The 11,790-nt window shown below is 33.7% G+C and overlaps 1 non-coding gene across 1 annotated transcript; it reads right to left on the bottom strand.

The window, feature by feature from the left end:
* Window positions 1-4,855: 4,855 nt before the first annotated feature.
* On the bottom strand, window positions 4,856-4,962 carry LOC140596031 (U6 spliceosomal RNA). The gene has a single exon (XR_011998070.1). It is a non-coding gene; the product is annotated as a U6 spliceosomal RNA (small nuclear RNA).
* Between the last annotated feature and the right edge of the window lie 6,828 nt (window positions 4,963-11,790).

Genomic DNA, 11,790 nt, shown 5'->3' with positions numbered 1-11,790 from the left:
CTTTTATTTACCCATATGGAATATGTATCTCTACCCTTGGTTCCTATGGACTGTCTCCCTACATACCTATTCATCCACAGCCTTTGTCCCTTGTGTTTGGAATTTCTGGAATTGAGCACTCCCTGGCATATTGTGCTAATGGCAAAGCTACTATTGCTCTGAATAAAGTTTCCCTACAGTCATTTGCTCCAACCAAAGATGATCTATGTTTCCTCTTGCTAACCCTGACATTAGCATTTACCTGAAATCTTTGTGGTATAAGGACCCTTACATAGGTTTTTCCACCAGCCAGGTAGCCTCTCATAGACACACATCTTTGTTCCAATTAGTAACCCTTCAGGTCCTTGTTTTATTTCATGTCTTCCCATTTTCTAACCTTATGTATAAAAACAACATATCCCTTATTGTTAAGCAAATGCCCTACTCATTGATAGTGGTTCACAGAAAACTTTTATTTTGACCAAGATAACTGAATATATTTAAAACTCAAATTTAACATCTCAGACAATTCAATCATATGAAGAAAGATGCCAATACAAAGATTGATGGCCAAGGCTATTAAAAAATTGATATACTTCAGAAAAAGTACTGGAAACTTATGAAGGGAATTTCTTAATTAAATGCTAATTGTATCCTGATATATTAGACCTCTGTGTTCCCCTCTGAATGTATGTGCCTATATCTATATATCTATAGCTATCTTTATATCTGTATCTGCCTATATCTTCTATCTTTTTTGTAATGGATTGGGAAAATGGGAAGGGTCAGGTATAAGTTTTGTATAAGTTTTCAGGACAAAATACTTTGAAACAGTAGACAAATATCAGGATATCCAAAAATAAAGTGAAAACCACATTATGGTTTATAATTGGAAGTGTGTCCAGGAAAAGATAAAGGAAGAAGCTAAGAAATCATGTGAAGATTCCATGAGAAATCTTGATTTATCATCTCATTAATATTGCCAGAGAAGACAATTCTATTTTATCAAAGTGACAGTACAATGAATAAGCTTTTTTTAATGAGGTTTTTTTTCTTAAGGAGAAAAAAAGTTCTTCTGCAAGTGGTAGATTCCTTTCACATGTTACGTATATTTATTTTTTAGATTTTATTTATTTATCCATAAGAGACACACAGAGAAATGCAGAGACATAGGCAGAGGGAGAAGCAGGCTCCCTGTGGGGAGCCAGATATGGGACTCGATCCCAGGACCCTGGGATCATGCCCTGAGCCAAAGGCAGACGTTCAACCACTGAGCCACCCAGGCATCCCAGTTACATATATTTTTTAAGTATATACTGACTTTCATGAATATCTCCTTTAAAATATCTAGTTGGCAATAACTTTCAAATATCTCATTTTCAACTAATAATAAAGAGCTCTAAGAAATTATAAAGAGAAAATATAAAAGTGCCATTTGAACATAGAAGAATGTACTCATTTAGAGTTAAATATGGAAGAAAGAAAGTCAGGGGGAATTGACCTGAACATACTAAGGGGAAGCTTGTAGTTGAATGCAGAAGACATCCTTACAAAATATTGTTTCTTACATGTTGACATTTTTAAATTTCTGAAATCCATGACTTCCTCTTTTTTGTTTGTTTTGGGTTTTTGTTTGTTTTTAAGAAAATGCTCAGAAGACATTATCATGATGCCCTATGAAGTTTTATTACATAATGTTAGGAGTATTGCTCATTCTTTACATTTCTCTGTGCCATCTACAGCGTGTGTTACATTCTAGCAGCATAAAACTTGGAAGCAAGTTTCCTTTGTCATCAGTTTGTATTTAAAATAAGATTAACTGTTTTATATGAAGAGTTAGAGCTAAGTTTTTCTCAAGGTAATTTGTTGATATTTGCACACATCCTGTGTGGTAAAGTATGCTCCCAGATAGATGCTTCAGAATATCTTAAGCCTTAAGAGAAATCTACTTCCTTAAAACTAGCAATATGTAGGACTTAACATGCAGAAGAAGTTCAACAGGTTTTGTTCTATTCTCTCTTTTTCTTAGTTGGCCTGGAAGTTTCTCTTTCGCAGAGACTGACAGAAATTCATTTTCTTGTCCCAAGCAGCTATAAAGTGTTAGACCATGAGATCATAGGTGTCACAGCACATATGTATATAAGAAAGATTTATTTCTTAAACTTGGTTTCATTCATTTTATGTCCAAGGTTATGTATCCAGGAAATCATACATCTATTATGACTTATATCAAAACTACCAGCCTTATTATGGCATCATGTGAAGGAGATCAACAGTACAAATTACAGTAACATTAATGATAAAATCTATTGAGTGTTTATATTCACCAAACATTGTAGACATCCAACATGCATCTAATCTACACATTGAGGCACAAACTACTTTATCACCACTTTATTTACATTTGAGAGAACTGCAGTTCAATTTAAATAACTCTACTAAGCTCAGGGTGAGGATTTTTTATTATTATTATTCATGAGAGACACAGAGAGAGAGGCAGAGACAGAGGCAGAGGGAGAAGCAGGCTCCACTCAGGGAGCCGATGCAAGACTCGATCGTGGTACTGCAGGATCACTCCATGAGCTGAAGGTAGATGCTCAACCGCTAAGCCACCCAGGCATCCTTAGAGTCAGGATTTAACTTACCCTCTTAACCATTATGTTTCTTTTCTGCTTTTTGTATTACCAATCAATAACAGTAATTCTTTCCTATTCCCTTTTATTTCAAGGCTTCTGTTAAAAATTAGATGAGTCTTCATCTATGATTTTATGATTCTTTTTCCTTGTTTATTCATTGTTCCATCTGTAAACACTAAATGCTGTGTTTCATCAGTTAAATCCAGCACCTTATTGATTGCTTCCCCTCAAGCTTTCATTACCCATGTCATTAATGATTCATAGAATTCTAATAGAAAATATTTGTTGGGAAAAACTATATCATTGACGCAATGATTTTCAACGTCACTTCACTGTACATTTTCTGCTTTATGCAGAGAAGAATATGTAACTCTTGTAAGAGCTGACTCACTTTCTCTCTTATTTCTAGATACACAGCATAATGCACCATTAAGAATTTTCCTATGGGGATCCCTGGGTGGCGCAGCGGTTTGGCGCCTGCCTTTGGCCCAGGGCGCGATCCTGGATATCCGGGATCGAATCCCACATCAGGCTCCCGGTGCATGGAGCCTGCTTCTCCCTCTGCCTGTGTCTCTGCCTCTCTCTCTCACTGTGTTCCTATCATAAATAAATAAAAATTTAAAAAAAAAAAGAATTTTCCTATGCATTAGCTTGAATTAGTTTAATTACCATAAAAATATTAATGGCCAAACACTTGGAAAGATGCAAATACTACAGCAAAATACAGAATTCCTTATAGAGATTCCTAGAAGTCCTATCTTTTTCCTCATCACAGTTTTTTCATTTATTTTAAAAAGTGTTAATGTAGAGATGTCTGGGTGGCTCAGTGGTTGAGTCTGCCTTGGAATCAGGTTGTGATCTCAGGCTAACTGGCAATTGTGAATATTGGATTTGTGTAAAGCAAAGAATTCCTGTATTTGCTTGATCAATGTTTTATTTATTTATTTATGTATTTATTTATTTATTTATTTATTTATTCATTAATTCATTCATCCATTCATTCATTTTCTATAGTAGACTCTTCACTGAGAACTGAGACCAATGTGAGGCTTGGTCCTAGGACCCTGAGTTCATGACCTGAGCCAAAATCAAGAGTTGGCCACTTAACTGACTGAGCCACCCAGGTGCCTCTTGAGAAAGTTATCTTGTTGAAATCTTTTGTCTATTTAAAAAATCAAATTCTTGTTCTTATTATTGGGTTATAAGAAATTTTTCTACATTTTAGTTATAAGTTTCTATCAGATAAAAGTTTTAGAAATATTTCTCCCAGTCATTTGTTTCTTTTGAGGAGAAAAGTTTTAACTTTGTAGATCAAATTTATCAATGAATGATTTATTTTGTTGTTTATTTATTTATTTTTTGCATGTTACACAAGGAATCTTTGATTAACTCAGGGCCATAGACATTTCCTCCTATTTATTTTTCCTAGAAGTTTTATCATTTGGGACTTACACTAAGTCTTATACTTAAGTTTAATTAATCTCTGACCTTGCTAAACTCACTCATTATTGCTATGGCTTTTTTTTTTTTTTTTAATGATAGACATAGAGAGAGAGAGAGGCAGAGACACAGCCAGAGGGAGAAGCAGGCTCCATGCCGGGAGCCCGAGGCAGGACTCGATCCCGGGACTCCAGGATCGCACTCTGGGCCAAAGGCAGGCGCGAAACCACTGAGCCACCCAGGGCTCCCCCTTGCTATGGCTTTTATGTAGATATCTTAGTGTCTTCTGATCAGATGATTATTCTATTTCTGAATAAAGGAGATTCTCTGTATTCCTTTTCAAACTATATGTCTTTATTTATTTATTTTTTTTGCCTTGTATCACTTCCTAGCCCCTTACCCAATAGAATTTTTTAAAAAGTGGTGAGAACAACCTTAACTTGACCTTAGTCTTAGAAAGAAAATAGTCAATTTCAACATTATGTAATATGCTAGTTGTAGGTTTTTCAAAGTATCTTTTCATATATTGAGGAAATTCTCTTGTCTTTCTAGTTTGCTGAGAATTTTACTTTTATCAACTGAATTTTGCTAAATTTGTGAAATGCTTGATCTGTATCACTTGAGACAATCATAGTTTTTCTGTTTTAATCTGTTAATATTATAAATTATACTGATATCCTATTATTAAATCAATCTTACATCCCTGGAATAATCCACAATTGGCCATTTTGTATTATCTTTATAATACATTAGTCATTTTGATGAGCTAACATTTTCTTTTTCTTTTCTTTTTTTTTTTTTTAAATATGGAACGCTTCATGAATTTGCGTGTCATCCTTGCGCAGGGGCCATGCTAATCTTCTCTGTATCGTTCCAATTTTAGTATATGTGCTGCCGAAGCGAGCACGAGCTAACATTTTCTAAAACGATTTGTTGCTGCATTGACAAGGAATATTAGTCTGTGGTTTTGGGGTTTTATTTACAGATTTTATTCATTTATTCATGAGAGACACAGAGAGTGAGGCAGAGACACAGGCAGAGGGAGAAGCAGGCTCCTCACAGGGAGCTCAATGCGGGACCCAATCCCAGGACCCCGGGATCATGACCTGAGCTCAAGGCAGATGCTCAGCCACCCAGGTGTCCCTGTAGTTTTCTTTTTTGAAAAAAAAAAAAATATATGTGGTTAATAGCAAAGTTAATGCCCCCCTTAGGAAGTGTTTCCTACTCTATTCTGGGAGTTTGTGTACAGGGTTTGTATTTTTTTTTCTTAAATACTTGGTAAATTTAATAGGAAAGCCCCTTGGGTAAAGAATTGCCTATGTAAGAAAGTTTATAATTAGAACATCAATTTCTTTAATAGATATACAAGGGCAAGGCCTTTCTTGAATGTGTTTTGGCAACTTGTTTCACGGAAATTTTGCATTTTAAAATTTATTGATAAAAATTTATACTTCATATTTTCTTAGTGTCTTTCAAAAATACTTTATTTTCTCAGAGTAGTTTTAGGTTCACAGCAAAACTGAGTGGAAAGTATAGAGATTTCCCATATATATACCCCCTGCCCTCACACATGCACAGCTTCCCCCACTATGAGCCTACATTGGCACCTCATAATTACCCAAAGTCTATATTTATATTACAGTTTTCTACTGGTCTTCCACATTCTATGAGTATGGACATATGAATAATGACAAGTGTCCACCATGATGGTATCATATAGAGTAAAATTTTCACTGGCCTAAAAATCCTTTGTGTCCCACTTTTCACCCCTCCCCCATTCCACTCAAGGCAACTACCAATTTTTTTTTCTGTATCCATAATTTTGCCTTTATTCAGAATGTCATATAGATAGAATCATACGGTAGGTAGCCTTTAATTTGCCTTTTTCACTTGGTCATATGCACTTAAGTTTCCTCTGTCTTTCCTTGGCTTGATAGTTCATTTCCTTTAAGCACTGAATAATATTCCATTGTCTGGAAATGCCACAGTTTATTTATTCCTTCCCCTAACTGAACAGTATCTTGGTTGCTTCCAAGTTTTAGCAATTATGAATAAAATTACTATAAATGTCCATGTGCAATTTTCTGCATGTATCTAGGTTTTCAACTCCTTTGGGTAAATACCAAGGAGTGGGATTACTGTACCATATGGTAAAGGTGTGTTTAGTTCTGTAAGAAATCAGCAACTTGCTTCCCAAAGCTGCTGTACCATTTTGTGTTGCCACCAGTTCTGAAGGAGAGTTTCTGCTTTCCACATTCTCATCAGCATTTGGTGTTAGTGTTCCTGATTTTGGTTATTCTAACAGGTGCAGTGTAGTATTCATCACTGTATTAATTTGCATTTCCTTGAGTACATAGGACGTAGAACATTTTTTCAAATATTTTTCCCCACATATTCATGGAAAACCAGCAGGTGGCAGAAATAATGGAGCCAAATTCTGCCTACCATATTCCCAATCATGTCAGTTTCCTTAAGTTATATAGGTATCTATATCTTCTCTAATAAAGAAATAGCATTCCCTTAATTATATCTCCCTGACTCATTTCTATTCTTAGAGTTGCTCATTTTATACTCATAATCACCAAAAGTAAAGTTATTCTAAGTGAATACAGAGGATGCCTCTTCATGTTATATATAGTTAACTTTCCAGGTACAATAATTAAACATTGTTTTCTTGATTAAACTCATGTATGTGATCTGAGATTATTCATTTACTAAATGACTAGAAATTATATACTTAATGTCTTCTATTTGACAGGAACACTGACAAGAATTGAGATTATAAACAGGATATATTCTAGAAATAACGTTCATAAATTGCAAAGTTTAAAACTTCCAAAAAACTTGTGAAAATCATTTATGTCCTATGTAAAACAAGAATTAATCGATGTCATTTTATTATGCTCTATTTCATCTCCGCACATGAATATTTTGCTTTGCTTTCACTAAGACTTTAAATTGAAACAAATATTCTAAAGTAGAAATAACTGAAGACAATAGAACTATCTGAATATTTTAAAATATATGTTGTATGGTCTTCTGAAATAGATCTGTTCACATAAAAATATAAAATCTTAAGTAGTAATTATGCCTTTATACGTTATAAAACAGGCCAATAATATTCTTTCTGTGGCAAAAAAAAAAAATCCTGTAAAATTTAGATATTTCATAGTGTGGTTTGTGAAGTAAAATTCCAATATTTCATATTTTACTGTATGGTTTTCTTTATTTTCTGCTTTGAATATTCTCAAAAAACAAATTAATTAAACTCAGAGTGAAACATAGATGAGGTGAAATTCCTAGAGGAATCATTGTTCTGCTCTGAAGAAAACTCCACAAATCAAATACAGATTTTTCATAAAATATGATATTTATTACAGAGGGAAATGAGTAAAGTACCTGTTCTGCTCTTATTATTGAAAGGCTAAATTCCTTTGCTCTTTTCCTCAATCAACCTGAATATATCCTCATGGATTAAATCACCAACCTAATATTCCAAAACTGGGATAAGTATTACATAAATTATAATAATTATTGATTGATTATTACATCTGTTTAAAATGAATTGTGTCCTTTCTAAAAAAAATGTCACAATAGTTGTACATGTAATCTATTATTGAAGTAACACATTAAATCTATTAAAATCTGTAAGTTAGTCATCTAACTAGAGATATACAATCTTTTTTCCAAGTTATTAAATATTCACATAGTTCTTTTATTAAAGATTTATTTATTTATTTATTCGTGAGAGAGGAAGAGACATAGGCAGAGGGAGAAGCAGGCTCCTCTCAGGGAGCCCAATGCAGGACTTAATCCCAGATCTGGGGATCAGGACCTGAGCCAAAGGCAGGCATGCAACCACTGAGCCACCCAGGAATCCCTTCACTTAGCTCTTAACTGGACTTCCTACTGAGTGTCATGTAGCAAGGCAAAATTCATGAAAATAATTCAGGAGCAAAATCAGTTCTTTAACATTTATTTAGGACTATGACTTTAGACCAACACTATGCAATAGAACTTTCTTCAGTGGCATAAATGTTCTATAACTGCACTGTCCAAAACAATAACTTTTAACCAGTAACTTTTTATAGCTATTGAATACTTAAAATACAGGTAATGTTATTCGGGGAATGATTTGTATTTTATTAAACTTTAATTAATTGCAACCTAAATAGACATATTTGGCTAGTGGACAGTGTGGCTTTCCTTTTAGGAAATTTTTTTTTCTTAAATTTACCCTGACCTATGGTAAATAAAGATATATATTTTATTTTAAGTTGAGGTATGATTGGCATGTAACATTCTATTAGTTTCAGTTATGCAACATAATGACTTGATATTTTTATATATTGTAAAATATATATATATTGTAAAATGACTGCCACAATAAGCCTAGTTAGTATCTGTCAGTATACAAAGCTACTAAATTTTTTTTGCTCTTGTGTTGAAGACTTCTTAGGTACACTGTTTCGGCAACTTTCAAATATGCAATACATCATTATATACATGACTTAAATTATTTTATAACTGGAAATTTATCTTTTGACCCTCTTCATCCATTTTTTTCCCGCAAATTCTACTTTATTCACTCATTCCACATCTTCTTTATCCACTCTTTCCTCTTTGGACATTCTATCTTGACTTTTGTAAATCATGTGACAATAAATGTGGAGGTGTATTTATCTTTTTGAATTAGTGTTTCATTTTTTTTAGGTAAATGCCCCAGAATAGAATTGCTGGATTGTATGGTAACTGTATTTTTAATTTTTTGAAGAGATTTTTTTTACTGTTTTCCACAGTGGCTGTACCAATGTACATTCCCAACGACCAGAAGGGTCTTTTCTCTCCACATCCCTGCCAACGTTGTTATTTCTCCTTTTTAATACTAGCCAATCTAACAGGTGTCAGGTGGTATCTCCTTGTGAGCAATTTTTTCATGAGTCTGTTGGCCATCTGTACATCTTTGCATATGTTTATTTACCATCTGTATATCTTCTTTTGTGAAGTGACTTTTAAGATTTTCAGTTCTATCTTTTCAGTTCTTTTCTTTTTGTTGAGTTTTAAGAATTATTTATATATTTTAGATAATAGTCCTTCATCAGTTGTGTCTTCTGCACATATTTTCTCCAAACCTGTGGCTTTTCTTACAATATCTTTACATGTTTATTTGAAGAGAAGTTTTTAATTTTAAGAAAGTGCAACTTATCAGTTATTTCTTCCATGGATCTTGCCTTTGCTGCTGTATCTAAAAATTGTCACCATACATGAGGCCATCTAGATTTTCTCCTATGTTATATTCCCGAGTTTTATATTTTTGTGGTTTATATTTTGGTCTATGGTCCATTAATTAATGGACCAATTAACTCACTTAACTCATTGAGTTAATTTTTGTAAGGGTCATACAACTTTGTCTAGCATATTTTTCTGCATATATTAATATGATCCTGTGACTTTTTTCATTTAGCCTGTTGATGTGATAGGTCCTATTATTTGATTTTCAAATGTTGAATCAGCCTTGTATAACTGGAATATATCCCACTTTGTCTTGTTGTATGGTTCTTTTTATACATTGCTGGATTTGATTTGCTAATATTTCATGATGTCTATGTTTAAAATTTATTGAGTTTTGTTTTATAGTCTGAATATAGCCTATTTGATGAAGTTTCCACATGCTCTTGAAAGTATATGGTAGAGTTTTCTATAATATCAGTTAGGTCTAATTGGTTGTAGCACTCTTTAAGCTCTTTTTTTTTAAGATTTTATTTATTTATTTATGAAGACACAGAAAGAAAGGCAGACATAGACACGGGAAGAAGCAGGCTTCATGCAGGGAGCCCAATGTGGGACTTGATCCCGGGACTCCAGGATCACGCCCTGAACCAAGGGCAGATGCTCAACCGCTGAGCTACCCAAGCGTCCCTGTTTAAGTCTTTTATAGCCTTACTGATTTTCTATTTAATTGTATCAGTTACTGAAAGAGGAAATTTGAATTCTCCATCTATAATTGAAGATTTCTGCCTCCCTCCCTCTTCCTTCTTCCCTCCCTCTCTCCTTCTTTCTCTCTCTTTCTTTCTTTCTCTCTTTCTTTCTCTCTTTCTTTCTCTCTTTCTTTCTTTCTTCTTTCTTTTCTTCCTTTCATTTCTTTTTCTTCAGGTATTTGTTCCTGTATTTTTAAACTCTGATATTAGTTGAATACATATTTAGGAACATAATGACCTCTTAAGCAACTTACTGCTTTCCGGACTTCCTAATCTTTCTATAAAGTCTATACTGTCTATTATTAGTATTGTCTACTCTGGGGGCACCTGGCTGGCTCAGTCGTGAATCATGTGACTCTTGATCTCAGAGTCATGAGTTTGAGCCCCATGTTGGGTGCAGAGATTACTAAAAATAAATAAACAAATAAACTTAAAAAAATATTGTCACTCTGTTTTTCAACATTTTATTTCCTCCTTTTTCCTGTGTTTCCTTGGGTTATTTGAAAGTTTAATTTTTGTTTGCTTTTTTAATGTTTATATTTCAGATCCACTATTGGCTTATTATCTATATCTCTTTGGTAATTTTAGAGTTTGCAAGCTGTAATTTTGATTATCACAATCTACCTACAGATAATAAAATATCATTTCTATTTTGTGCATAATACACTTCTATTTTGTGTTCTTTGGGTTAATGGTTTACATTCTCCTTTTGCATATCCTACAAATTTATTCATACATATGTAAAGATATATTTTATTGTATAAATATATTATGCTATAAGTACAAATATATTGTTAGCTTAAATTTTAACAGATCAATTATGTAAAAGATATTAAAATATGTTAATTTAAAAAAATCTTTCCTGTGGATCCAAATTTCCATCTGGCATCTTTTTTCTTATTCATGATAAACTTCCTTTTTTCTCACAGTGCAGGTCTACGGGCAATGAAGGCACTCAAATTTTGATTATCCCCAAAAAGTCTTTATTTCACCCTCGGTTTTCAAAGTGATTCTTGCAGGCAAAGAATTCTAGATTCATGAGCTCCCCACCCCGTTTAGTACTTTAAGGACATCCCTCTACATAGTTCTCAAAATAAATCTGTGTATATTTGGTCCTCTCTGTACATAATGTGTCCTTGTTTTGGCTGCATTTTTCCCTTTTTATTTCTCATTTTTTGTTATTTGATTTCTGTGTGACTCTATGTGGTTTCCTTTATATTTATTTCATTTGAGATCATTACACTTCTTGAATTTGGGGGATCCCTGGGTGGCTCAGTGCTTTAGCACCTGCCTTGGGCCCAGGGCGTGATGCTGGAGTCCTGGGATCAAGTCCCACATCGGGCTCCCTTCATGGAGCTTGCTTCTCCCTCTGCCTGTGTCTCTGCCTCTCTCTCTCTTTCTCTGTCTCTCATGAATAAATAAATAAAATCTTCAAAAAAAAACCCAAAACTTTTTGAATTTGTGTGTTTAAGACTTCCATTACATTTTGAAAATTCTGGCTATATAATTTTCAAAAATGTTACTCTTCTTTATTCTCTCCCTTCTCTTTCTGGAATTTCATATATATAATATGTGCCTCGTTCTGGAATTTAAACACCTACTAGTCTGCCTGACATTGCTTCACAAGTTTCCAGGGATCTGTTCATCTTGTTAGTCTTTTTTCTCACTGTACCTTTTTGTGGATAGAGTCTATATCTTTAAGTTCACTGAGGAATCTTTTCTTCTGTATTGTTAAATCTGCTTTTAATCCTATGACT

This window comes from Vulpes vulpes, chromosome 16 (genome assembly GCF_048418805.1).
Source record: "Vulpes vulpes isolate BD-2025 chromosome 16, VulVul3, whole genome shotgun sequence".
Taxonomy (NCBI): domain Eukaryota; kingdom Metazoa; phylum Chordata; class Mammalia; order Carnivora; family Canidae; genus Vulpes; species Vulpes vulpes.
Note: the sequence above shows the minus strand (reverse complement) of the source record. Positions and strands in the feature narration are given on the sequence as shown.